Genomic DNA, 25,618 nt, shown 5'->3' with positions numbered 1-25,618 from the left:
TATGTAGCCAAATGCCTAAATTTCCAGCAGGTCAAGAATAAGCACCAGAGGCCTAGTGGCCTACTTCAACAGATGACTATACCTGAGTGGAAATGGAGCGCATCACTATGGACTTTGTAGTCGGATTGCTGCGGACCTTGAGGAAGTTTGATGCAGTTTGGGTCATTGTCGACAGGTTGACCAAGTCGGCACACATCATTCCGGTTGCGATTGTGAGCATGTGATTTTTGCCCTATATGAAATACTCCTATAAAATCCCAAGAAAATAGGTTTTCTGTTAATTATTTGTCATTTTAGGAATTTTTGTAGAATGTTTCTTAATTATCTGCATTTTTGTGCATGTTTAATTTTTATTTTTATTTAAACCATAAAAAAATACCAAAAATATCGTGTATTGCATTTAGGATTTGTTTTTACATTTTTAGAATTAATCGTTAATTATTTGTTTTATGGAAATTTGAAAATCACAAAAAATAACTCATTTTTACATTTTTTGTCTTTTAATTTTTAGTTTATTGATTTTTCTCTTTTATTTAGAATTAAGTGATGTTTGAAATTTTTATAATTAGTTAATTGATTTAATTCCACATTTGAGATAATTTAGGATTTTTAATTATTAGGATTTTTAATTTAAAAAAAGAAAGAAAAAGAAAAGAAAAGGAATAAAAGAAGGTATTTTTCGGAATTGGGATAATAACCAAACCAGCCCCAAAATCGCCCAAACCCGTCTAAATTACCCATAACCCAGGCCCAAATCACCAGTTCACCCGGTCCAATTCCCATTCTCCTAAAACGACCCCGTTTTATGGTAATCTAATCCTAGCCGTTGGATTCAGGTGATACAACGGCTCGGAATTGGGCACCCAATTATAATATAACTATCTGAAGCCGACCCCCCCCCCATTTCGAAAACCACTCACTTCGTCTCTAACACTTAACGAACCAAACCCTAGCCGCCTAGGATTCCCACGCCGCTTCCATCGCAAACCACCGACAGAAATCACCTCACGACGGTTCCGGTGGTCCAAGCTTCCCAAATTCACACCATGAACCCCCTTCACCTCCTCAGTCCATATCTCCAACTATTTTCTTTCGAATCACTATCAAACTCTTCGAATCTCAAATAGAAATGTCAATACCAAAACCCTAACTACTCCAACCCGCCCCAAATTAACACCCTATAGTCCTTGCCCCTACCTAAACCTCAAACTACCCTTATCCCCCCTCGAATCAACCCTAATTTGATCGAATTTCAAATCTCAAATTCCGGAAAACCCTAAATTTTCCCCTCTTCCCTTCTTGGTCAGTACGTGGTCGGGTGAACACCAAACCGTCATTAATCGATTGTTCCTTGTTAAGGACAGTCGATTAATGATAGTTAAAGGTTCATTTCTTTCTTTAAAGAGGTTGTTCAAGTTCATGAAAAGTTTCAATTCGAAGCAAGCAAGGGTATTTTTCTTCTACTTTGTTTTATTTGTTTCCTTCTGATCTTCTCCTCTTCTTTCGTTCTTCATGGGTTTGTTTTGTTTAATTGCATGACTAGGGTTTCTGGTTTTAAGTTTGTTAATTTGCTTTTGTGCTTAATCATTAATGATGGTAAGTTAGTTTAGGGGTAATGTTTGAGTTTGCCATTAGGTCATTAGGGTTCCAGGTTTTTTCCAATTTGGGTTTGTTTGTGTTCAATGAAATTGAAATCAGCATGTTAGTACCATTCGATTCCCTGTTAATTGGTTGATTTAATTGATTCAAAGGATGAAATAGGTTATCATTGGTTGTTACTTGCTAAATGTAAATTTTAAATTGTTCAATCGATGGATTGTATCTGATTTCATTTCTTGTTAAACCTATTCAGGTTTTAAAAGAAAAAAAACTGATGCCATTTGATTCAAGTTGCTTGTGATTTCTATTAGAGAATATTTGTTTAGTTTGTAAATGTTCAGGACTTTTAGGGTGTTAAATGAACAAAAAGAAACTTAGGGGATCATAGAGGGTTAGATAGTTGTTGAAATCAGATAATATTTAGGCTGGAATGTTCTAGAAAAGAGGGGCAGCTAGCCTCATTTGGTTAGTACAAAGTACTGAAAGCAATAAGGGAAAACCAGCTATCCAATTCTGTTGGAATATGCTTTTTGTGGCTGAGGAATAATTCCTACAGCACATGGCATCTTTGGTACCTATATATGGTACCATTTCTATACAAAAAAATTGATTGAGATTTGGATAACCTAAAAAAGACCTAAAAGTTCTCTGCATTTTTTCTCATTCTAAGTTTACTCAAAAATAAAATACAGACTCAGCCTGATTTCTCTACACAAAACCTCTGAAAAGCACATCTGATTTTGCAAAAACTTAGAAGAATACTCAGAATATTTCTCTTTCAAAATTTCTGGGCTTTTGGTTGCAAGATGGTTTGAGTTGAGACTGCTGTGATACTGCTGTTTTGCTACTTGATTCCGTTGGTTTTTCAGCACTGTTAAGTTGTTTCTTCTAAGTTTGTGGTTTGCTGGGCTAGTTTTGATTATTTTGGTTTTTTGACCTTTATTTGGTCTTTTATCAGCCTATTTCTGCATTTAGGTGTGTTCCTTTTACCTTCTGTAACTATTTGCTTGGAAAAGCTGAATGTAAAACTGGTGTTTTAAAGACCTTATCAGTTCATTTGCTTGTTTTAAATGTCCATGACTCCTTGAGATGTTTTGGTGTGTGCTTTACTGGTTTGTTTGATCATTTCCATTTAACCTAGTTCCTATGTGACCACCTACTTAAAACTCAGTTTTCTTTAAGTGTAGTAAGTATTAAGTAGTGTGTGCTTTTTGGTTTGATACAGTCCAGAAGGCTAACTTGTTTGGTTTGACCACAAGTTGTTCAAAGCCATCCAAGGTGCAATTTAAATCAAGGCAGCTTTTCATGTCAATTCTACAGAAGGCAGCATGATAACTGTGTACGTTTTTATCTTTAAGTTTTAGCCAAAATTTTAAAGTTGTTTTTATGCTTATAAGGCTCTTCATGTAATTAACTCGTTTTAGTTTTTTTAGCATCGATTTCTCCTATCAAATGTATTCAGGACTGGTTGTTTTAACATTGAACTAAATGGGGATCTCATTTTGTAAAGGAAGGTCTGTTAAATGCTTTGAATTTCATGTAATGTACATATTGGGCCTGGTAAATATTCAGGCCCATATCTGTGGAATTTGACCATACCCAGCTTTGACTCCCGATGGAAGAACTCACATAGCAGGCAGTGATTGGTCCAAGCTTTCAGGGGCCTAGGATATTGGGCTTGGGCTTTAGGCCCAGTAGTTTAGTTTAGTTATAAAGTTTCTCTCATGAATTGTAGTATAAATGCACACCTTTGTTATTTTTCTTTTGTAAATCATAGTAGTATAATGAGTCTTCAAGTATGAATCGAATTTTCAACATTTTGGTTTTTCTTTCTGATTTTTTCCTAGTTTGAAGCTGAATGAATTACAATTGTTGCAAACATATGTTGTGTGAATTTGGGCCTCAAATGTAAAGGTGGATAGGCCCAGCCAATAATTGTCATAACTGGGCCCGCCTATTATAAGTCCCAATCTGGGCAGACCTGGCTTAAGGTCAAAGGCTACGATGGCCTTTGAGGTTTTCTCATTTCTGGGCTGATTTTAAGCCCAATGCCCTTCAGACCACTAAGCGTTGATCCCTAACCAAATGACTTAGCGGGCCACTGCTAGCCCAATTCCCTTTCAATCAATTTAGATCCAATGCATGTACCCCAAAAACTGTTTATAATTAATAGCTTTTGTTAGGCTTAAGTTAGTTTAAATAAGAACATCCTTTTTAGAACGCCTTAATTAAATATATTTCTTTTAAAATCATTTGAGATGTGCCATGCTGAATAAAACCCCTAAGCCCATGGCCCTCATAAAACTAGTTAACTCTTATAGAAAATTTGAGGTGTACCATTTTCTATTAAATAACCCATGGCCCCCATGAATTTAATTCAAACCTTGTAAAAATTGAGGTGCTCCATCAATTAAACTCTCCATGGCCCTCACAAATGTTGTTATCAATTTGAACCTTCGTAGTTGCTTTAGGTGCGTTCTTTAAATAATTCATCATAGCTACGGGTACGGTTCCCGTAGCGTAGTTGTGATTTATAATAACTAAAATCCGAATGTACATTTCATGTGACCCAACTTCAATTATCAACAATGCTAAATAAAACGTGTCGTGAACCGCGGGTGCATTTCATGTAGCATGGTTTAAGACGTGTTTTAAATAGCGATGAATTTTCCTAAAAATTAAAAACGGTTTTAAAGCTAAAATGCACAATAGGTTAAAACATGTAATTAATTAGATAATTAGGCCATTTTAATAGTTTAAGTGACCGTGCTCGAACCGCGAAACCCGGGAATGCCTATCACCTTCTCTCGGGTTAACAGAATTCCTTATCTAGAATTTCTGGTTCGCAGACTTTTAAATAAAGTCAAATTTCCTCAATTTGGGATTTTTAAATAAATCGGTGACTTGGGACACCATAATAAATATCCCAAATGGCGACTCTGAAAAATTAAATAAATAAATAGATTTCGAACAATGCCACTTAAATTGAAAAAAACTCCCTTATATAACCCTTCGGGTGGTAAAAGAGGAGGTGTGACAGCTCTGGCGACTCCGCTGGGGATTATAACCTATAACTTTTGGTTCATGGTTCAAGAATTCGAGCTTAGAATAACTATTATAGTTGGCTTTGTTTTTTATCTGATTTTTACATATTTGAGCCTAATGTGCTAATTGCCGTTTTTTACCACTTTGATATTGCTTGAAATGTATATAAATTGTTATGAAACCCTCGTCTCTCTGAGTCTTCTAAATCATCTGGGAAGTGTGCACTTCACATAACTACTTTTCTGTTAGAGTCATATCTCAATTTTAGAACGAGGTTCGGACAAGTTGCAAAGCCGGCGAATCTTTTGTATTCCCGGTACCTGCCCCCCTCGACTCGAGTTGTCCGATCGCGTAAGCCAGGTCTAGAACAATACACCCAGGGTCTTAAACCTAGTATAACAAAGCCTCATGTCAGATCCTTAGTAGGAACGCTTGTTTTCATCACGTGTATTTGACTTAGGGGACTCAACACAGGGGTTGGGTGCGTCTAGGACAGGTGTACCCAAAATGAAAAAACCATCCTGATGCATTCTACTTGCTACTTGTGCATTTATTTGCTTCAGATTGCATGTTGACCGGCTTTGAATAATGGAGAAAAGTTAGGAAAAATCAAGTTGAGGATTGAGAGAGATAATTTCCCGTCTTTAAAAAAACTTGTATCCAAAAAGTACCAAAACACTGCCGAAATTTTGAGAAAGAAAAGGAATTTTGCTTCAAGAAAAAATATTTGGTATTATCTTATTATGTCAAAACTGCCCTAACTACGCAAGTTTGATTATCACCGGATGCGGGATATGTAGGCAATCCTCACCGGGTCCAACTCCATTTTTGCAAAAATAACCCAAAAACAATTTTTTTTTTGTTGTTTTGTCATAAATAAGTTAGGTGATGTCGTTCTTGTCTAAATAGCCAAAATATCCCCAAAAGGGCATCGGAAGGCTACTTTTCCAAGAATAGCCACCTATGGTTCCTTTTTCAAATTTTGGTAAATTAGCAAACACAACCCTAAAATCATCTTTTCTGAGGTGCTGAAAGGTTGTATTTGCAAAGGCGGGTTGTTGTTTTGAAATGATTTTTTTTAAAAAAAACTGATAACTTTCTGTTGAGTCAAAATAAATCATGATCTTTTAACCAATCATTCTATTAAATGTGCAGGATGAGCACAATTGAAAATGAACCCTTCGCAGTCCTTGAAGAAACCCATTAGGACTCCATATGTGGTAGAATGACTTAGGAAAAAGTCAGCAGAGATACTATGGTAAAAGTTTTGGGCGGTCTTGTTGGTCTTTTGAAAATCAAACAGAGGTTGGATGTAATCGAGGCTTTGATACCTTTTTGGGACCTAAAGTATAATGTGTTTCATTTTTCTGATTTTGAGCTAACCCCCATGCTTGAGGAAGTAGCAGGCTATGCCGGGTTTAGTGGGAATCTCAGAAGTCGGTAACCAGTGGCACCAAGAACAGTGACTCCTCATAAGTTTTTGGACCTTCTAAGCATTAGTCGGGACGTTCAAGATGGAAATTTATCTGAGGGATTTTGCACATTCTACTTCTTGTACAAGCGTTATGGCGATCCCCACGGTTTTGAGGCTCCAGATACTGGCCTAACTCATTCAAGAAACAAAGATAAATGGGAAGCACATCGGGGACTAACTTTTATAGTGGCATTCCTGGGTGTTTTAATCTGCCTAAGAAAGGATGGAAATATAGAATTGTGTCTTATGGGAATGGCTAACGTCATGATTAAAGCACCCTTGTTCCAACAATCTTAGCGGAGATTTATCGAGCTCTAACTGTCTGCCGAGAAGGGGAAAAATTCTTCGAGGGCTGTAACATGCTTCTACAACTTTGGATACAAGAACCATCGCCTGGGATACATGAACTATGGCATGACTGGTCTGAATTGCATTGAAGAACATGAAAACCGGATGGTTGGTTTTGAATTTCCAGAAGGTAGAGAGGCCTGGTTTGCGGATTTGAGTTCCTTAACTTCAGACAAAATTGAGTGGACATTCGGTTAGCTTGTTACAACCCATATCCACATGTGTTAGTTCATGCCATATATTAGTTAACATAAATCCAAGAAGTAATTATCTTTGAGATGATAAGAAGTCAATCCTATTGGTCTTAAGAGATACAAGAGTGTATAAGGGTGATTAACAAGTATTAGAAGTTAAATGAATCAAGGATGTTGTAACTCGTATTTTCAGGTAAATCTAGCGATGCTTAATACACTCAAGAGGTCATGTATTAAGGTATTTTAATCATATAATATCCGTATCATAAGTCTTGAAGTCAAACGAGTTATGAAACAAAAGTCGACAAAAGTTGTCTCAACTTAGGTTCATAATGTTACTTAAACATTAGGTCAAATATTTCTAATCTTTTATCCAAATTTACAAGGAATTACGGGGTGATATACCAACCAAATTAAAGATCTATGAGTCAAGTTTCCAACTCATTAAACCGTTCATAGATACGATCTCGGAGTAGAGAGATATTCGCATTTTTGCGAGACGGCGCCAAGCACCTCTCTATGGGGAACACTAAGGCGGTTTAAGATATTTGGACCTATATAGGATGCCTCCAACCCGTTTTAAGTCATTTCTTCTCACTATTTTCAGACCTTAGAACCCTAGGAACATCCTCTCAAGGTTCTCTCAAGATTCAAGACCCAAAAAAGGGCAAACAACACAAATCAAGTGTCGGGAATTCCGTGGCGCTAGTAAGTCTCTTGTTCTTCTTGTTGTTGCTCATTTTTGTGTCATTCCAGCTCGTGTGGGAGGTGGTTTTAAAGGGTTTATGTTAGTTTCGCTTTTTGTTGTTGTGGCAGCATTGGAGGGATATTTCATGGAAATTTAAGGTCAAATTGGAGTTGTTCTTTCTATATAAAAGTAAGGAACCTCTTACTCTATATGTATTTAAGATTATCCAAGTTGCGGCTAAGCCATTGAAGCAACAACTTGTGAAATATATATCGAAAGGCTTGGTAGTAATGTTATTGTTTTGTGGACTGTTTTGCGTTGCTGTTGGGCTGCGTATTTTACTACTGTTTTGTGGAGTTTTGGAGGAGGAAGGGTGTGGATAAACACCATATATATGTAGGGTTGTGGGATGATAGTTATTCGTAACATTTCCGGGTCGTTTGACACGACTACGGTGGTCGTCGTATGTATGGAGTGATTAGGCTGTGCGTGGACTATTTTGGGAGGCTCAATATGTTTATTATTGATGTTGTTTGGGCTGTTTGGTGACTGTTTTGAATGGTGTGAAGTCATATATATAGGGGAGGTGTTGTCCGTTTCATCGTAAAATAGGTTGTGGTCGATACATAATAGTTATGACGCTTAAATGATAATGATAATATGGCAGGGAACCATAAGTATGATCAGTAATGTAAGCAAGGATAGAGAATATACAACCTGTAACATCTTAGTACCTCTGAGGGCTACTGACACGAAATGCATGATACATATGAATAAATACATAAACCTTTAAAACATTCGCCTCTGTGGGCATCATCATCATCATATCATACCCGGCCATAATAGGCTCGGTAAAAAATGTACCCGGCCATCATAAGGCTCGGTAGAATAGTACCCGGCCACGTGGAGCTCGGTAAAACCCAACTGATCAGTGGTTGCACAATAGGTGCCGTACCCGGCCAACTATAGAGTGGCTCGGTAGAGTAAAATAGATACATATATATAATGCATGCTCGACTCATGGAATCACATTCTAAACCTTTCGGAGTGACGTAAGGTCGGTATCCTCTGTACACGTTATTAGGACTAACTCTTCACTATGAACCTTATAAGAATCAAGAAGTACCAACAACATTGATAACATAAGAATAAGAGAAGCAATATTAACATCAATCGTTCCATAAGAGGGAAAACAATGTAAGTAATGCTAGCTTCTAAGAGTAGAGTATCTTGGAAGCTCGTTCATTACAATATGTACAATCGGAGTCGTGCAAAAGAAGGAAAGGGATAGCCTCACATACCTTGTATATACTGTCCCAATCTCAAGCTATAAAAGAGGTAAAAACAGCTTTACACTTGATTATCCCGTTTAAAATAACTGGTAACAACCTCTGCACTTGATTTGAACAGCATGCTCTAGGGTAAATAATTTCCAAACCATCTTTTAATAATTTCGAATAACTACTGCATCATGCTTTATGCCTAGGCAAGCCTTAGGTAATAACTTAAATAAAACTGGAAATGCCTTTGCTTAATTATCAACTGTTAAAATCATTAGGTAAACCTGATTCAGACTTTTTTTCTAAGTCATGTAATAAATCTAGTTCTAATGTTATCACTTAAACACCCTGCTTTCGGATTCTGAATTCAGACTTTAATTGTGTATGAGTCATGTTGTCTATGTGCATTATTTGTGGAGGCCTATCTGAGCCTTCTGCTTGTTTCCTATGTTTTCTCCCCCTTAAATGCAGTCCTACTTGTTTTGTATGTTGCCTTAGTATTTTTCCTTTAAACCTGAGGGTTTGCCTAGAACCTCCTTATAGGATAGGAGTCCTAAATTCCTCCAGGACTGATAGGAATGTACGAGTAACATCATGCAATAAGAGTCGAGACCAACCCTCGCTTCAATTACCTTCACGGGGTGGGAAAGGGTAGATATAGATATGATGACCCGTGCGCTAATACCACGTGTAGCCCCTCTTTTGAGGAGTGTCATACCAGGTATTGCATAGATGTGATCCATATTATAAACAAACCTAGGACATTCATTTTACCTTCATAAGCATGTTTAGATTGTAACTCTTTTCAAAAATCTTGCTCTCATTAATCGTTTTCAAACACTCATGTATTTAAACTTAAATGCCCTATTATTTGAGCCCTACTTGTCTATTTGCTAATTGCACAAATTCACAAAAAAATTGTCTGACCGGAAACCACACTAGTGGATCCTGAGTGGTTCCTAACACCTTCCTCTTGGGATAATTGCAAACTCTTACCCTGTCTCTGGTTATCAAATATAGTTAGAAATGAACCTTATGGGTTCCCTAACGCACCTAAAAATCGTTAGGTGGCGACTCTTCAAAATTGCAAAACCCCTTTCCCAAAACACCTTAAGTGCTTGAATGAAGTTTGTCTTTGGAGTATGTTGTATATCTCAGTGCCGCTCTTTGCATCGAAATTTCGTAGATTATAAACACTATAAGCAGTCATGATTTATCAGTTATATAGTGGATTCATTTGAGCTTTAATAACCAAGTATGGAGTCTTTAGCATGATCTCATAATTTGGAAAGTGTTGTATCAGAAATAGTGAATCATGGAATGGTCTGAAGTTTAGTATTGAATTTAATCTTTATGATATCCTGAATGCAATTTGTTGTAGTTGAACTTGTAATATTGCTGCAAGCACTTGTTTAAGTTTGTAAAAGGAATCTCATTTAAAGTTGAGTTTAAAATCTAGCGTATGTTCTTTTGGGGCTAATTTAGTCCGGCCAAGTTCGCTTATCGAACCCATCACTGGTCCTAGTGTATGGAAGTTTTAATTGGTAGTCACTTGTTCAGTTCTTTTCCATTAATTGCTAATTTGAATGGATTGATAGATTAACTCTTATGAAAAACACTCAGCTAGTAATGGAAATTGCAATTTGGATTATTTTCGTTCTAAACCCATGGTTCATTTTGCTCTTTAGTTCGCATGGGTTATAACTAGATAGACATGGGATCGAAATTGGTAGGACAATTGCTTTGTTCCATTTCTTTTCTTCCTAAAATAACTTTGTTTGAATTAAAAGAACTAGCTGATTCCCACATATGTGTGACCATAACATCTGAATTTACATGCAATTCTCAAATTTAGGAAAATAATCGTGAACATTCGTAGTTTGCTTTAGTTGAGTACCATCTTTTGAAATAAATTGAGGTGTGTCATCCACAACTGAATCTCATAACCTATGTCCCTCACATTGATGCAAAAAGTAATGTGAAAAAATACTTTGAACATTCGTAGTTTACTTAGGCGCGTTTAAATAAATTATCGTGACTATGGGTACGGTTCCCGTGGCATAGTCATGATACCTAACTCCCAAATTTGGGTGCACATTTCATGTGACCCGACCATAACAACTTTTGAATAATAATAAAATAAACATGTCACGAATCGCGGGTGCATTTCATGTAGCGTGGTTCGCGGTGTGTTTCATAACGGCAGGTGTACGACAACCGTAGCTTGTTCAAGAAATAATTTCATAAATCCTAAAAGCAGTTTAAAATAATTAAAAGCGGTTATAAAGTTAAAAATGCACAATAGGTTTAAAATTTGTAATTAATCCGATAATTAGGCCAATTTTAATAGTTTAAGCAACCGTGCTCGAACCACGGAATCCAGGAATGCCTAACACCTTCTCCCCGGTTAAAACAATTCCTTATCTAGAATTTCTTGTTTGTAGACTTTTAAATAAAGTCAAATTTCCTCGACATGGGATTTTAAAATAAACTGGTGACTTGGGACACCATAAATTATTCCAAGTGGCGACTCTAAAAATTAAATAAAATAATCCCATTTCAAATTATGTCACTTTAATTGGAAAAACTCCCTTATATACCTCTCAGGGTGTAAAAAGGAGGTGTGACAGCTCTGGCGATTCTGCTGGGGATCGAACCCAAAATCGATTTATGAGACATGCAATCGTTGCAAAACATGTAGAAACACGTTTAACTATATAGGTACATCACACCCCCAATGTGCGATTTCCTATCTGTTGATTACTTCGAACTAACCGGTTTGTTGTCTACTATTGAGTATAGGTTTTGTTTTTAAGGTGGTTGGTTTGTGGTAACCTGGCTTCATACCCATACTTTACAAGATCTAAGGGCAGTGTAGAAATGTCATCAGAAGGTCATCCACCAACAATTCCCATCTCAAAGGATAGCCCGATATCGACTATCCCAACCTTAGAGTCAGCGGCAACTGAAGAGAATAGGGCATTGCACCTCTGCGTGCTAGAAATGTGGGACGCCTGGTCCAATGGTAGAGAGTCACCGAGTGCCATACCCAGTTTCCCCGAGCTACTTCCCAGAGCAAGTGGAAATTCCAATGTCCCAATAAATTACCCGAATACCCCACTTGGATACCCCACCATCTCAGCTCGCTTCACCGGAACACCTTCTGAGTTTCGCCCCCAGGTAGTTTCGGGAGTGGCCTCCAACATATTTACCATACCACCAACCTCAGTTGCGGTGCAGCCAACTATGCCCAAGCCAAGTTTTGATCCATCGTCTTTCACTTTCCAAGTACCATCTTTTCCACCAGAACCTACTCATTTCACCACCAACTCTTACCCTCAACAACCCCGGTACGAGTTTACTGTGGGACAGGAGAAGGCTACAAAGAACCCCGAGCAAGAGGAAATTACCCAGAAAATGAGGAGCATAGAAAAGAGCCTTAAGAATATACAAGGCTTGAGCGGACAAAAGAGCATATCCTATGCTGATCTATGTATGTTCCCACATGTGCATTTGCCACTGGGTTTCAAGACCCCAAAGTTCGAAAGGTATGACGGGCACGGGGATCCCATAGCCCACCTCAAGAGATATTGCAATTAATTAAGAGGGGCAGGTAGAAAAGAAGAGCTCCTAATGGCTTATTTCGGAGAGAGTCTAGTTGGCATTGCATCTGAGTGGTACATGGATCAAGACATATCTCGTTGGCATATTTGGGATGATCTTGCTCGAAATTTTGTTAGGCAGTTTCAGTATAACATAAACATAGCTCCCGATAGGAATTCACTGTCGAATCTCAAGAAAAGTCATCGGAAAGTTTCCGAGAATATGCTGTTAAATGGTGCAAACAAGCGGCCAGGGTCAAGCCCCCGATTGATGAAACGGAAATGGTTAGTGTTTTTCTACAAGCCCAATAGGCTGACTACTTTCAAAATATGATATCTGCAATGGGGAAACCGTTTGCCATCAAGATTGGTGAGATGGTCAAGAATGGTCTGAAAACAGGGCGCATATTGAGCCAATCTGCTATAAGAGCTACATCCCAAGCAATTCAAAGCGGGTTCGGAGGTGTAGCAAACTGAAAGAAGAAAGAAGAGGTGGCGATGGCAGCTTCACGTCTGAGAAACCCTCGTCCACCCAGTGGTTAATTCCCTCCAAGCACCCCACAACATTATTATCCTCACCATGATGTGGCCTATGCTATGGCTCCTTAGCCGTACGCAGTAATGAATGCCCAGCCGTACGCTCGGCCACAACAACAGTTCAACCAAAACCAAGCTACATTTTCTAGAAATAACCCTCTTCACCAAGCTCAGTATAATCCCCGACCTCCACAAAATAACTTCCCTTACAATTCCCATGCTCGGGAGCCACCCAGGAGAACGAACTTCACGCCTTTTGGTGAATTATACTCTAGCCTTTTCCCTAAACTGGTCCAAATAGGTTTGTTGCAACCTGTACCCTATACCAGGCAAAACCTAGAGTCGCCCTCCTACCGAGCTGGTACTCGATGTGCTTACCATTCGGGAGCGGAAGGGCATGACACTGAAGATTGTTTGGACTCTCAAAAGGGCAATTGAAAACTTAATAGAACAAAAGAGAGTAGTGCTAAAAGATGAAGAGGTCCCTAATGTGACCAACAACCCATTGCCGGCTCACAACAACGGGCCGGTCATTGGGATGATTTGTGAAGATAAAGAGTATGACCCAGCTCTAAAATCCATCATTGCCATAGCCGATGTGGAAAAGAAGCCAAAGGCTGCCGCGAAGCAAGATAAGGGGAAGAAGAAAAGTAAACCCACCCCTCAAAATGCAGAAAAGACAGTGGAAACCAAAACTGGGGCAGTACCCCCAAAAGATGTCATTCTCTATGTTCCTTGGGGTCACAGGAAAGAGCAAATGACATTAAGCCCTCCAAAAAGGTTCGAGCTGAACAAGGGACCTATAATGTACGTGCCTAAAGGGGCCTAAGTGGTACGGGGGCCAGTAATTTCACCAAGGCTGAATAAGCCCGTGGTTATTGGCCGCGCACCATAGAAGCCCATGACTGACCCTACTGTTGTCCCATGGAATTATAACAAGGTGGTAGTAACCTACAAGGGAAAAGAGGTCCTAGGAAAAGCAAATGAAACTAACCGAGCTGAGAAATACCTTAACTTGGAGGATCTGAACAAAGCCAAGAAGAAGCGTTTCCCACTCAAGAAGCCTGTCAGTGCCGAGGAGGCCGAAGAATTCTTCTGTAAAATGAAAACTGCGGACTATGAGGTAATAGACCAACTCCGGAAGTCTCCTTCACGGGTCTCACATCTGTCTCTGCTAGTAAGCTCAACCGAGCATCAGAAAGTGTTGATAAAAACCCTCAATGAAGCTTACGTTCCGATTGAAACCACTATCGAACAACTGGAAAGGATGGCGGAAAGATTCTTTGCAATCAACCAGTTCTCATTTAGCAAGAATGATTTCCCCCCAAAAGGGGCCGCCCACAACAAAGCCCTCCATTTGACAGTTAAATATGATGGGTACTATGTGAAGAGAGTCATGCTTGACGGCGGATCCGGAGTTGATATTTGCCCTTTCTCAACTTTACAAAGAATGGAGATTGGGACTGAGAGAATTAGGCCTAACAATGTCTGTGTGAGTACCTTTGATGACATCAAGAGAGACACCACAGGTGAGATCGATTTGATTTTGACTATTGGTTATGTGAATTTTGAGGTGACCTTTCATGTCCTAGACATGGACACTTCTTATAATTTCCTCTTGGAAAGGCCTTGGATTCACGCGGCAAGGCCGTACCTTCCACTCTCCACCAGATGGTGAAATTTGAATATGAAGATCAGAAGATTGTAGTCCATAGAGGGGACGAGCAGTCAATTTACCAGGACCCGTCAGTCCCATGTCTCGAAGCTAGGGAAGGTAGTGAACATATAGTCTATCAAGCTTTCGAGGTTGTGGTCGCAGATCAACATTAGGATGGAAGACCGTGTCCTCATCCTTTTCTGTCAAATGCGGCCATCATGGTCGCTACTGAAATGATCAAGCATGGTTATAAGCCCGGGAAGGGACTCGGGGCATCATTGCAAGGTATCACGGGAAGCAAACGACGGATCCCTAAAGGGAGCTGAAGAACATCATAACCCTCCCACATTTTGGGGAACCCTAGCAGCCTTATCTAACAAAAACAAAGACAGAGCAGCTGCGAAAAAGAATAGACCCTCCTCTCCCATGGTAGCTCCTTCTTCTTCCCTTCACCGCACATAGAAATAGGCCACCCCTTACCTCCATTGACCAAGCCATCACCCCCATCCCCAATTCTCTCAAGAACAAAAACTTTTCCTCTTTACAACCAGAAAATCCATCCACCCTCATCTCCCTCGTCATTCTCTCATCTATGTGCATACCCCTCTTTAACACTCACTCTCACACACAAAATAGCAGAAGTTTTGGAAGAGAAAAAAAATTTGAACAAAGGAAGGCATTCAAAAATTTTAAAGATTAGAGGCAGAAAACAGAGTCAAGTCACTCTTGGTTTCTACTCGTTTCCTTGTGTTTATCTCCTGGTTTCTCATAGCTATTATGTTGGAGGAATTCGTTGTTTTCGCTGTTGTTGAATATTCTGTTGAACACTTCGAGCTTTAGCCTTCCATTTCAGCTTCTTCGGCTAATTTTGAGTTGTATTTTGATGTCGAGGTATGTTTGCAGTTTCTTTCATTTCTTAAATAAAACAAAAAAGGGCCTAAATGCTTCTTTACTATGTGAAATAGGACATGCTAGCCTTCCGTTAAAAGTGGGCCTCTATTCTGCCCTTGACGTTAACATATGGGCTCATATATGTCCTTCATCACTAATGGAGCATTCATAAATCCATGTGGAATAACATTTTGCATTTTAAAATCCAAAACCATATATTTCCTAATTAAAAAAGCCAACTAGATTTAAAAAAATACCCCCACCCCTCGTTTTTTCCATAGCGGACCCCTACCCCACCCCCAAATAGGAGCTCCATATCTCTCTTTCTCTCTCTCTTTGAATGATGCCTGCCATCCCTCCTTCTTTCCGGCCAATCGCTGGATTTTACCATTTGTAGGTCTGGTCGAACAATCAGGGATACTCCCCTATCTTTCGCTTCTCACTCTTTCTTGTGGATAAAAACACTACTGATCGACAGTGAATCTGGTGAATCGGCGACCATAAATTTGGCTGGAAGCATCTCTCCGGCGAGCTTTGGCTTTCTTTAACTTCTTTTGTATTTTATCTACTTCTGCTTGCTAGATCTAATAGAAGACAAGCAAGAAAAGGTTAAGACTTTTGCCAGAATCTTACTGAAAAAATTATTGGCGGCCGCTTGCCTTGCTTCTTATTTAGAAATGTTATTCCGGCGCTCATCGTCATTAGAGTAGTGTCCCAGGCTAACCATTTTCAAACCTTCTCCCGTCTCTTGATGCCATCACGGTTTTTGGCTTCACTATTCATTATTGCTTTTGCTTTATGACCCATTTTGGTTTATAGTTTTGTGTGGGTTTCTCGGCCTTTTTGTGTAACATTTTAGTGTTGTTCCGGTAATTTTTTGTCGTGGTACCAATACCATCTCCGGATGTTTACTATGGCTATAAATTCGGGTGTATGTCTTTCTTTTAATCCAATCGGATTTTGAATTTTTTGTGACTTTAGTTGGTCGAATAATTTCAGGCGGCTCCGTTCATTTTAGCCGTTGTCCCATTTCCGGAGCTTTGAATGGTCCAGATAATTTCAAGAAAACTCATTTTCAAATCTTGTTCGATAGTTGAAATCCAGGTGCTTTGAATGTCCGACGAACTTTGCTTTCCTTCTTTCTTAGTGTTGTTATCGAGCAAGATTTGGGGTGGGGCAGGGGTGTTGTATGGAAAAACTGAGGGGTGGGGGTATTTTTTAAATCTAGGTGACTTTTTTAATTAGGGGATATATGGTTTTTGATTTTTAAAATGCAAAATGTTAGATGGAGGACATATATGAGCCTATTTGTTAACGGCAAGGGCAAAATAGAGGTCAACTTTTAACGGAGGGCTAGCCTGTCCTATTTCACAAAGTAAAGAGGCATTTTAGGCCCTTTTCCGTAAATAAAATGTTTATTGTTGGATGTTCACAGTGCTATGAAATCTGCACATATGTTTTCATTTCGGTACTTCGCCAGGTGATTTTGTTTGTTAACCATGTAATTTGCAAGTTGATGTTAAGTGCTTGAATGAAGTTTGTCTTTGGAGTATGTTGTATATCTCAGTGCCGCTCTTTGCATCGAAATTTCATAGATTATAAACACTATAAGCAGTCATGATTTATCAGTTATATAGTGGATTCATTTGAGCTTTAATAACCAAGTATGGAGTCTTTAGCATGATCTCATGATTAGCATGATTTATCATGATTTATAAACACTATAAGCAATTTGGATTATTTTCGTTCCAAACCCATGGTTCATTTTGCTCTTTAATTCGCATGGGTTATAACTGGATAGACATGGGATCGAAATTGGTAGGACAATTGCTTTGTCCATTTTTTTTCTTCCTAAAATAACTTTGTTTGAACTAAAAAGAACTAGCAGATTCCCACATATGTGTGACCATAATATCTGAACCTCACATGCAATTCTCAAAATTTAGGAAAATAATCGTCAACATCTGTAGTTTGCTTAGTTGAGTACCATCTTTTGAAATAAATTGAGGCGTGCCATCCACAACTGAATCCCATAACCTATGGCCCTCACATTGATGCAAAAACTAATGTGAAAAATACTTTGAACATTTGTAGTTTACTTTAGGTGCGTTTAAATAATTTATCGTGACTATGGGTACGGTTCCCGTGGCATAGTCATGATACCTAACTCCCAAATTCGGGTGCACATTTCATGTGACCCGACCATAACAACTTTTGAATAATAATAAAATAAACATGTTACGAATCATGGGTGCATTTCATGCAGCGTGGTTTGCGGTGTGTTCCAAAACGGCAGATGTACGATAATCGTAGCTTGTTCAAGAAATAATTTCATAAATCCTAAAAGCAGTTTAAAATAATTAAAAGCGGTTATAAAGTTAAAAATGCACAATAAATTTAAAATGTGTAATTAATCAGATAATTAGGCCAATTTTAATAGTTTAAGCGACCGTGCTCGAACCACGAAATCCGGGAATGCCTAACACTTTCTCCCGATGTGACGACCCGGCCAGTCATCTCATGAGTTACCGCTCCAATTTTCCCATTTCTATTTTTTATGCCTTTTTTATCCGTGTTATGTCATATCAGGTTGGTCAGATCGAATCCAGAATGATTTCGGTAAGATTTGAGACACTCAATCTCTTTTGAGGAAGCTTAAGTTGGAATAGTCAACCGGATGTTAACTTATGTATTAGAGGGCTCGGATGTGAGTTCCGATGATTCGGTTAGCTTCAAGAGTTGATTTGTGACTTAGGAGTGTGATCAGAATGAGTTTTGGAGGTTCGGAGTAGATTTGGGCTTGAATTTGCAAAGTTGATATTTTGGCGATTTCCGGTTGGTAGACGAGATTTTGATATAGGGGTCGTAATAGAATTCCGAGAGTTGTAGTAATTCTGCCGTATCATTTGGGATGCGCGTGAAAAATTTCTGGTTATTCGGACGCGGTTTGGTTGGGTTTTGATCAAAAGCGGAATTCGGAAGATTTTAGAAAGTTAGGCTTGAATCTGATGTGTTTTGGTTGATTTGATGTTGTTTGAGGTGTTTTGAAAATTGGAACAAGTTTGGATAAGGTATTGGGATACGTTTGTGATTTTGGTTGAGGTTCCGGGGGCCTCGGGGTGATTTCGGATGGTTAACGGAGAAGTTTGGAATTTGTTGCAGCTGCTGAAATTGCTGCTTCTGGTAACAACTTTTGAATAATAATAAAATAAACATGTCACGAATCACGGGTGCATTTCATGCAGCGTGGTTTGCGGTGTGTTCCAAAACGGCAGATGTACGACAATCGTAGCTTGTTCAAGAAATAATTTCATAAATCCTAAAAGCAGTTTAAAATAATTAAAAGCGGTTATAAAGTTAAAAATGCACAATAAATTTAAAATGTGTAATTAATCAGATAATTAGGCCAATTTTAATAGTTTAAGCGACCGTGCTCGAACCACGAAATCCGGGAATGCCTAACACCTTCTCCCGATGTGACGACCCGACCAGTCATCTCATGAGTTACCGCTCCAATTTCCCCATTTCTATTTTTATGCTTTTTTTATCCGTGTTATGTCGTATCATGTTGGTCAGATCGAATCCAGAATGATTTCGGTAAGATTTGAGACACTCAATCTCTTTTGAGGAAGCTTAAGTTGGAATAGTCAACCGGATGTTAACTTATGTATTAGAGGGCTCGGATGTGAGTTCCGATGATTCGGTTAGCTTCAGGAGTTGATTTGTGACTTAGGAGTGTGATCAGAATGAGTTTTGGAGGTTTAGAGTAGATTTGGGCTTGAATTTGCAAAGTTGATATTTTGGCGATTTCCGGTTGGTAGACGAGATTTTGATATAGGGGTCGTAATAGAATTCTGAGAGTTGTAGTAGTTCTGCCGTATCATTTGGGATGTGCGTGAAAAATTTCTGGTTATTCGGACGCGATTTGGTTGGGTTTTTGATCAAAAGCGAAATTCGGAAGATTTTAGAAAGTTAGGCTTGAATCCGATGTGTTTTGGTTGATTTGATGTTGTTTGAGGTGTTTTGAAGATTGGAACAAGTTTGGATAAGGTATTGGGATACGTTTGTGCTTTTGGTTGAGGTTCCGGGGGCCTCGGGGTTATTTCGGATGGTTAACGGAGAAGTTTGGAATTTGTTGCAGCTGCTGAAATTGCTGCTTCTGGTATTTTCGTACCTACGGATTGAGGACCGCAAGTGCGGCACCGCATAAGCGGAAGGTTGGTCGCAGAAGCTGATTTTGGAGAAATCGTCAGGAACCGCAGGAGCAGTTGGAATACCGCATCTGTGATAACGCAGATGCAGAAAGTTGATCGCAGATGCGGAAAGAGGAGTTTAAGTGAGGACCGCAGATGCGATACTGCAGAAGCGGAAATATAGTCGTAGATGCGAAAATGTCTGGGCGGAAGGTATAAATTATGGCCTTCGCAAATTTTGAGCTATTTCACCATTTTTATCTCGGCTTTGGAGCTTTTTGGGCGATTTGAAAGAGGGATTTCAAGGGAACTTCATTGAGGTAAAGAATTTGGACTTAAAACTCGTTTCTATGCTATTCTTTCACGGATTAGAGTTAGAAACTATGGAAATTAAAGGTGAAAATTGGGGAAACTAGGGCTTGGGAACTTAGGCCTTTAATTGAGGATTTGAAGGACCATTTGGGGTCGGATTTCTGAACTTTTGATATGTATGAACTCGTAGGGAGATAAGGAATCTATTGATGTAAAAATTATTGAATTCCGAGAAGTGGGCCCGGGGTCGGGTTTTGGTAATTTCGGAATTTGTGTAGTAGTTTGATTGTTTTTGCTTGGGCTTCGTTCCCTTAGGATATTTTGACATCCTCGTTCTGATTTTGGATAGATTCAACGCGAGTGGAGGCCGATTCAAGGGGCAAAGGTGTCGCGAGCTAGAGATTTGAGAGTTGAGTAATGATTGTAAATGATGTTCTGAGGGTTTGAAACCCCAAATTTCACATCATAGTGCTATATTGAGGTGAGGCACATGCTTGATGGCGAGCGTGGGGTCGTGCACTATTGGGGATTGTGACTTGGTCCGTCCCAAGTGATGGTTTTACCGCGTATTTGACTGAAATCTATTGCTATAATCATTATTTGGGCTGAATGCCATATTTGGGCTTCGTGCCAACTAATTGAACCCTTCGGGGATTTTTATTGGTATTTCCTCACTGTTTTGACTTTATACTGTAACTCAGTCATGTTATTTTACTTTGTTTTCATACTCAGCCAAGTTTACTTAGTTTTAATACTTAAATGATATTTTAAATGATGTTTGGGCTGAGAAATATTGTTTTACTATTGCCCGAGTGGCTTGTGAGGATTTTGACTGAGTAAGGCCGAGGGCCTATGTTGTTAGGAAACATTTGATACTGATTATGAGGCCGATGGCCTGAGATATGTATGCCACGAGGTGGCTTGATTAATATGAGGCCGAGGGCCTAGTGATGATGCCACGAGGTGGTTTGATATTGCGCTTTGGCAGTAAGGGCCCCCCAGGAGTCTGTACACCCCTAGTGAGCGCGGGTACCCATTGTGATGTGAGATTGAGCCCGAGGGGTGGGTATTGTTCTATGTGATTGCCCGAGGGACTGGTATTGTTCTAATATGTTGCCCGAGCGACGGATTTGTTGATATTATGCCTGAGGGGCGAGCATTTATGCATTTACTTTTCATAATTGACTGTCAATTACCTGCTTAATCACTGAAAAGGCTTTTCATGAAACTACATTTGAGTTAAAGAATTTTACCTATCTTTCACTGATTTACTGTTTTAAATGGTTTTACTGCTTCATTATAGAATGCTTTGTGCCTTACGTGATTTCTTGCTTTCAGTCTTTATTTACATTTGTTACTCACTGAGTTGGAGTACTCACTTTACCCTCTGCACCCCTGCGTGCAGATTAAGGCATTGCGGATCCTTCCAGTGCAAGTTGAGAGCTCCCAGTAGATATCGGAGTTCACGAGGTAGCTGCTTGGCACCCGCAATCCTGTGTTTCTCCCTCTTTATCATTTCCATCTCTTATCAAATATTTGTAATAGTTTGTTGTTTTTTTAGACTTGTATTAGGTTTTATAGATGCTCATGACTAGTGACACCCCGGTATCGGGTTGTGTTGGGTTGTTCTTCCATGTATTTATGACATTATCTACTACTTTGGATTATTTTATCATGTTTCGACTGTTTCTTAATGCTTAACTATTAATAATTGGAAAAAGGGGAAGTGTCGGCTGGCCTTGTCTTCACGAGAGGCGCCACTACGACCAGGTCCAGGTTTGGGTCGTGACAAGTTGTTATCAGAGCCTAGGTTACTTAGGTCTCATGAGTCATGAGCAGGTTTAGTAGAGTCTCGCGGATCGGTACAGAGACGTATGTATTTTTTCTCGAGAGGCTGCAGAACCGTTAGGAAAAACTTCATATTCTTGAAATTATTATCGTGCAAATTTGTTGATCCGAGTACTAAACTTCTGTTGTTCTATTCTCTCACAGATGGTGAGGACACATGCTACTGGTCAGGATAGACGACCACCAATACCACCAGCTGTGGCCACCAGAGGCCAAGGATGTGGTCGTGGTCGTGGTAGGGGCAGAGCAGCTATGGAAGCACCTGTGGATCCACCAGCTGCCCCAGTTTAGGATCAGGTCCTAGTTATGGACGCTCCAGCAGCACCAGCTCAGGCACCAGCTGTGCCCATTGTGATCTCGAGTCTTTAGGAGGCCTTCGCTCAGATCTTATCAGTTTGCACTCGCCTAGCTCAGGTGGTTTCAGCCACTACAGCCACAGATACTTCTCAAGACGGGCGAGGCAATGAAACTCCCACCACTGGCACACCTAAGCAGGTTATGCAGGGACTTCAGATGCCGGGGGAACATCCAGCCCAGTCGGTTGTAGCTTCTTGGGACTATGTAGTTCCTGCTATGCTAGAGGATGAGCAGCGTAGGTTGGAGAGGATTGGTAGACTACAGCCTCTGACCTTCAGTGGTGAAGAGGGCGAGGATGCCCAGGGTTTCTTAGATAAGTGCTAGAGGATGCTTTGTACAACGGGTATTCTAGAGACCAGTGGGGTCGCTTTTATTACTTATCAGTTTTTTGGAGCTGCCTTCACTTGGTGGGAGGCTTTTTGAGAGGTTTAGGCCTATTAGTGCAGCACCCCTTACCTGGCAGCAATTCTTCGTTCTCTTTCTGGAGAAGTAAGTGTCGCAGTCCCGCAGAGAGGAGCTGCATAGGGAGTTTAAGTGGTTACGTCAATAAGAGATGACTGTGATGCAGTACGAGATAAGGTTCTCTGAGTTAGCTCGTCATGCCATTTGGATGGTTCCGACAAATAGAGAGAGGATTAGGAGGTTTGTTGATGGCCTCACTTATCAGCTTTGTATTCTCATGACTAGGGAGAGGGTGATTGGTGCTACGTTTGAGGAGGTTGTAGATATTTCCTGTGAGATTGAGTCTGTTCGTCGCCAGGAGCGCGAGGAAAGGGAGGCCAAGAGGCCTCGGGGATCTGGTAGTTACAGTGGTGCTCCTTCGAGAGGTCAGTTTTAGCACGGCAGAGGTCGTCCATTCAGGCATGCCAGCTTGCCCAGTTTATCGTGGGACATCATGGGTCATGGTTCTCATCATGGCCAGCCATCACTTAGTGCCCTTCCAGCTCAGAGTTCATCCCGTGCTCCATCAGCTCAGGGCTCTTCTATACCGAGTGCATCTGCTAGTCATTCCGGTGCGAGGGGTTCCCTTCAGTCCCCTTTTCCAGCACCTGGGAGTTGTTATGAGTGTGGTGAGATGGGTCATATGTGGATGCACTGCCCTCGTCGTCTTGCGAGTCCTCTCAGCAGAGGGGTCAGTCATTGGCTTCAGTGCTAGTTACTTCACCACCACCCCGCCAGCCAGCTAGGGGTGGAGGTCAGTCAGCTAGGGGTCACCCTAGAGGGAGAGGTCGATCAGGTGGTGGTCAGGCCCGTTTCTATGCACTCCCAGGCAGACCCGTTGATATTGCTTCAGATGTTGTTATTACATATATTGTTTTAGTCTGCCATAGAGATGTCTCTTTATTATTTGATCCTGGTTCCACCTTTTAATATGTGTCATCATACTTTGCTTGTTATTTGGGTATGCCCTGTGAGTTTCTTGCTTCACTTGTTCATGTATCTACCCCGGTGGGCGATACTATTGTTGTAGACCGTGTGTACCGATCGTGTGTGGTAACTATTGGGGGTCTGGAGACCTGTGTGGATCTTTTATTATTGTGTATGGTGGATTTCGATGTCATTTTGGGCATGGATTGGCTATCTCTATGTCGTACTATTCTGGATTGTCATGCTAAGACGGTCACATTGGCTATACCGGGTGTGCCACGGATCGAGTGGCGAGGGGTGACTGATTATATTCCTAGTAGAGTTATCTCATTCTTGAAAGCCCAGTGTATGGTTGGGAAGGGTTTTCTTTCATATCTAGCCTTTGTGAGGGATGTCGGTGCTGAGACTCCCAGTATTGATTCTGTTCAAGTTGTGAGAGATTTTCTCTATATGTTTCCTGCAGACATGTCGGGCATGCCACCGGATAGGGATATTGATTTTGGTATTGACCTGGTGCCGGGCACTCAGACCATTTCTATTCCGTCGTATCGTATGGCACCAGCGGAGTTGAAGGAATTAAAGGAGCAGCTTCAGGAACTCCTTGATAAAGGGTTCATTCAGCCTAGTGTGTCACCTTGGGGTGCGCCGGTTCTATTTGTGAAGAAGAAGGATGGCACTATGAGAATGTGCATTAAGTATAGGCAATTGAACAAAGTAACAATTAAGAATAAGTATCCTTTGCCGTGCATTGATGATTTATTCGACCAGCTTCAGGGAGCGAGAGTGTTCTCCAAGATTGATCTCCGTTCAGGTTATCACTAGTTGAAGATCAGGGACTCGGATATTGTTACGACAGCTTTCAGGACCAGATATGGTCATTATGAGTTCTTGGTGATGTATTTTGGGATGACTAATGCCCCAGCAGCGTTCATGCATTTGATGAACAGTGTGTTCCGGCCTTATCTTGACTCGTTTGTCATAGTCTTCATTAATGATATTCTGGTATTGTAGACATGTGATTTTTTACCCTCCCCAAGATTTTTTATATTTTAGCACGTAAATATTTAATTTAGGCCTAATATAGCTATTTCAACAAATTTTTACTCTTTTACTTTATTTTATTACAAGAAAAATGAAAATTACAAAAAACTATTCCATTAATATTTTGTAGTCATTCTTAATCTTGAAAAATATCAAAAAAATAGTTTTGTTTTAATGGTCAGTCTTATTTTAACAGTTATTTTATTTAAGTAGGACTAATTAATAAATGAGGTCGTATTTTAGCCCCATTCACGGAGAAAGTATAAAACTTGGGCTCGAGCAACCCATTTTTAGGCCTAATTTTGGACTTATCCCATAATTCCGAAGCTCATAATTCCTAGTCTCATACCCCTAACCTAATTCCTACCCCTATATAATAGTACCTACACCTAAAATATAGACCTAACGCCTAATATCCTAGACCGAGGACACATTAGAGCGCTGTTTTTTCTGAATTTGAGAGAATAGAAACGACTTCAGTCACCTTCTTCATAAAAAAGACTCTAAGACCTAAAAAATGACCTAGGAGCTAAGAGATCAGATCAGTCGTTGGAGCTTCTTCTTCAACAAAAAACTCCATAGCAACCTCAACCTTTAGATACCTAAAAGGCCCTTCCAACAACACGTTCCTCTCCTGGTAACGCTGCCAGCAATAAAACAGCGGCGAATTCGCCGGAAAACACACAAAACCAGACGCAAATCTCCACCTCCTCAACCAAATAATGCGAATGAAACAGCCACTAACATCTCCACTACCAGCAACCCATTACAGCCACGAAAGGCTTCCCCTTCAGCTCTGAAAATGAGCGACCAAAAAGCCCCAACAAGACAGTAGATCTTTGGATCGATATACCCACGAAAATCTCTGCTTTAATATCATGGATGTATTCACGTTAAGATCAGTTCGTGCTTCTCTGTTTGAGTCAAAATCTGGTTTTAAAAAATAGATTTCGTGTGAGATCCGTTTAGAGTTGACGGGCGAGGTTGCTGGTCGAGGTTCGTCGTGGTCGAATTCGAGTTTGTCAAATTTCAGTTCGTTATTGAGGCTTTGGAAGTCGATGTTGAGTCCTATCATATTCAGCACATATATGGCAATGAATGTTGTAGATGCAGCAGCTGAACTTTTTAAGAAAGCCCGGTAGTTAGAGCCAAACAATGGTTAGTGACGTTCAATTTCACTTTTG

At 40.1% G+C, this 25,618-nt stretch overlaps 1 long non-coding RNA gene across 1 annotated transcript; it reads left to right on the top strand.

Annotated features, from left to right (window-relative positions):
- Positions 1 to 2,204: 2,204 nt before the first annotated feature.
- On the top strand, positions 2,205 to 3,400 carry LOC107762900 (uncharacterized). Its single transcript, XR_001642911.2, has 2 exons — positions 2,205 to 2,574; positions 2,825 to 3,400. It is a non-coding gene; the product is annotated as an uncharacterized LOC107762900 (long non-coding RNA).
- The last annotated feature ends 22,218 nt before the right edge of the window (positions 3,401 to 25,618 follow it).

Source organism: Nicotiana tabacum, chromosome 1, assembly GCF_000715075.1.
Source record: "Nicotiana tabacum cultivar K326 chromosome 1, ASM71507v2, whole genome shotgun sequence".
Taxonomy (NCBI): Eukaryota; Viridiplantae; Streptophyta; class Magnoliopsida; order Solanales; family Solanaceae; genus Nicotiana; species Nicotiana tabacum.
Note: the sequence above shows the minus strand (reverse complement) of the source record. Positions and strands in the feature narration are given on the sequence as shown.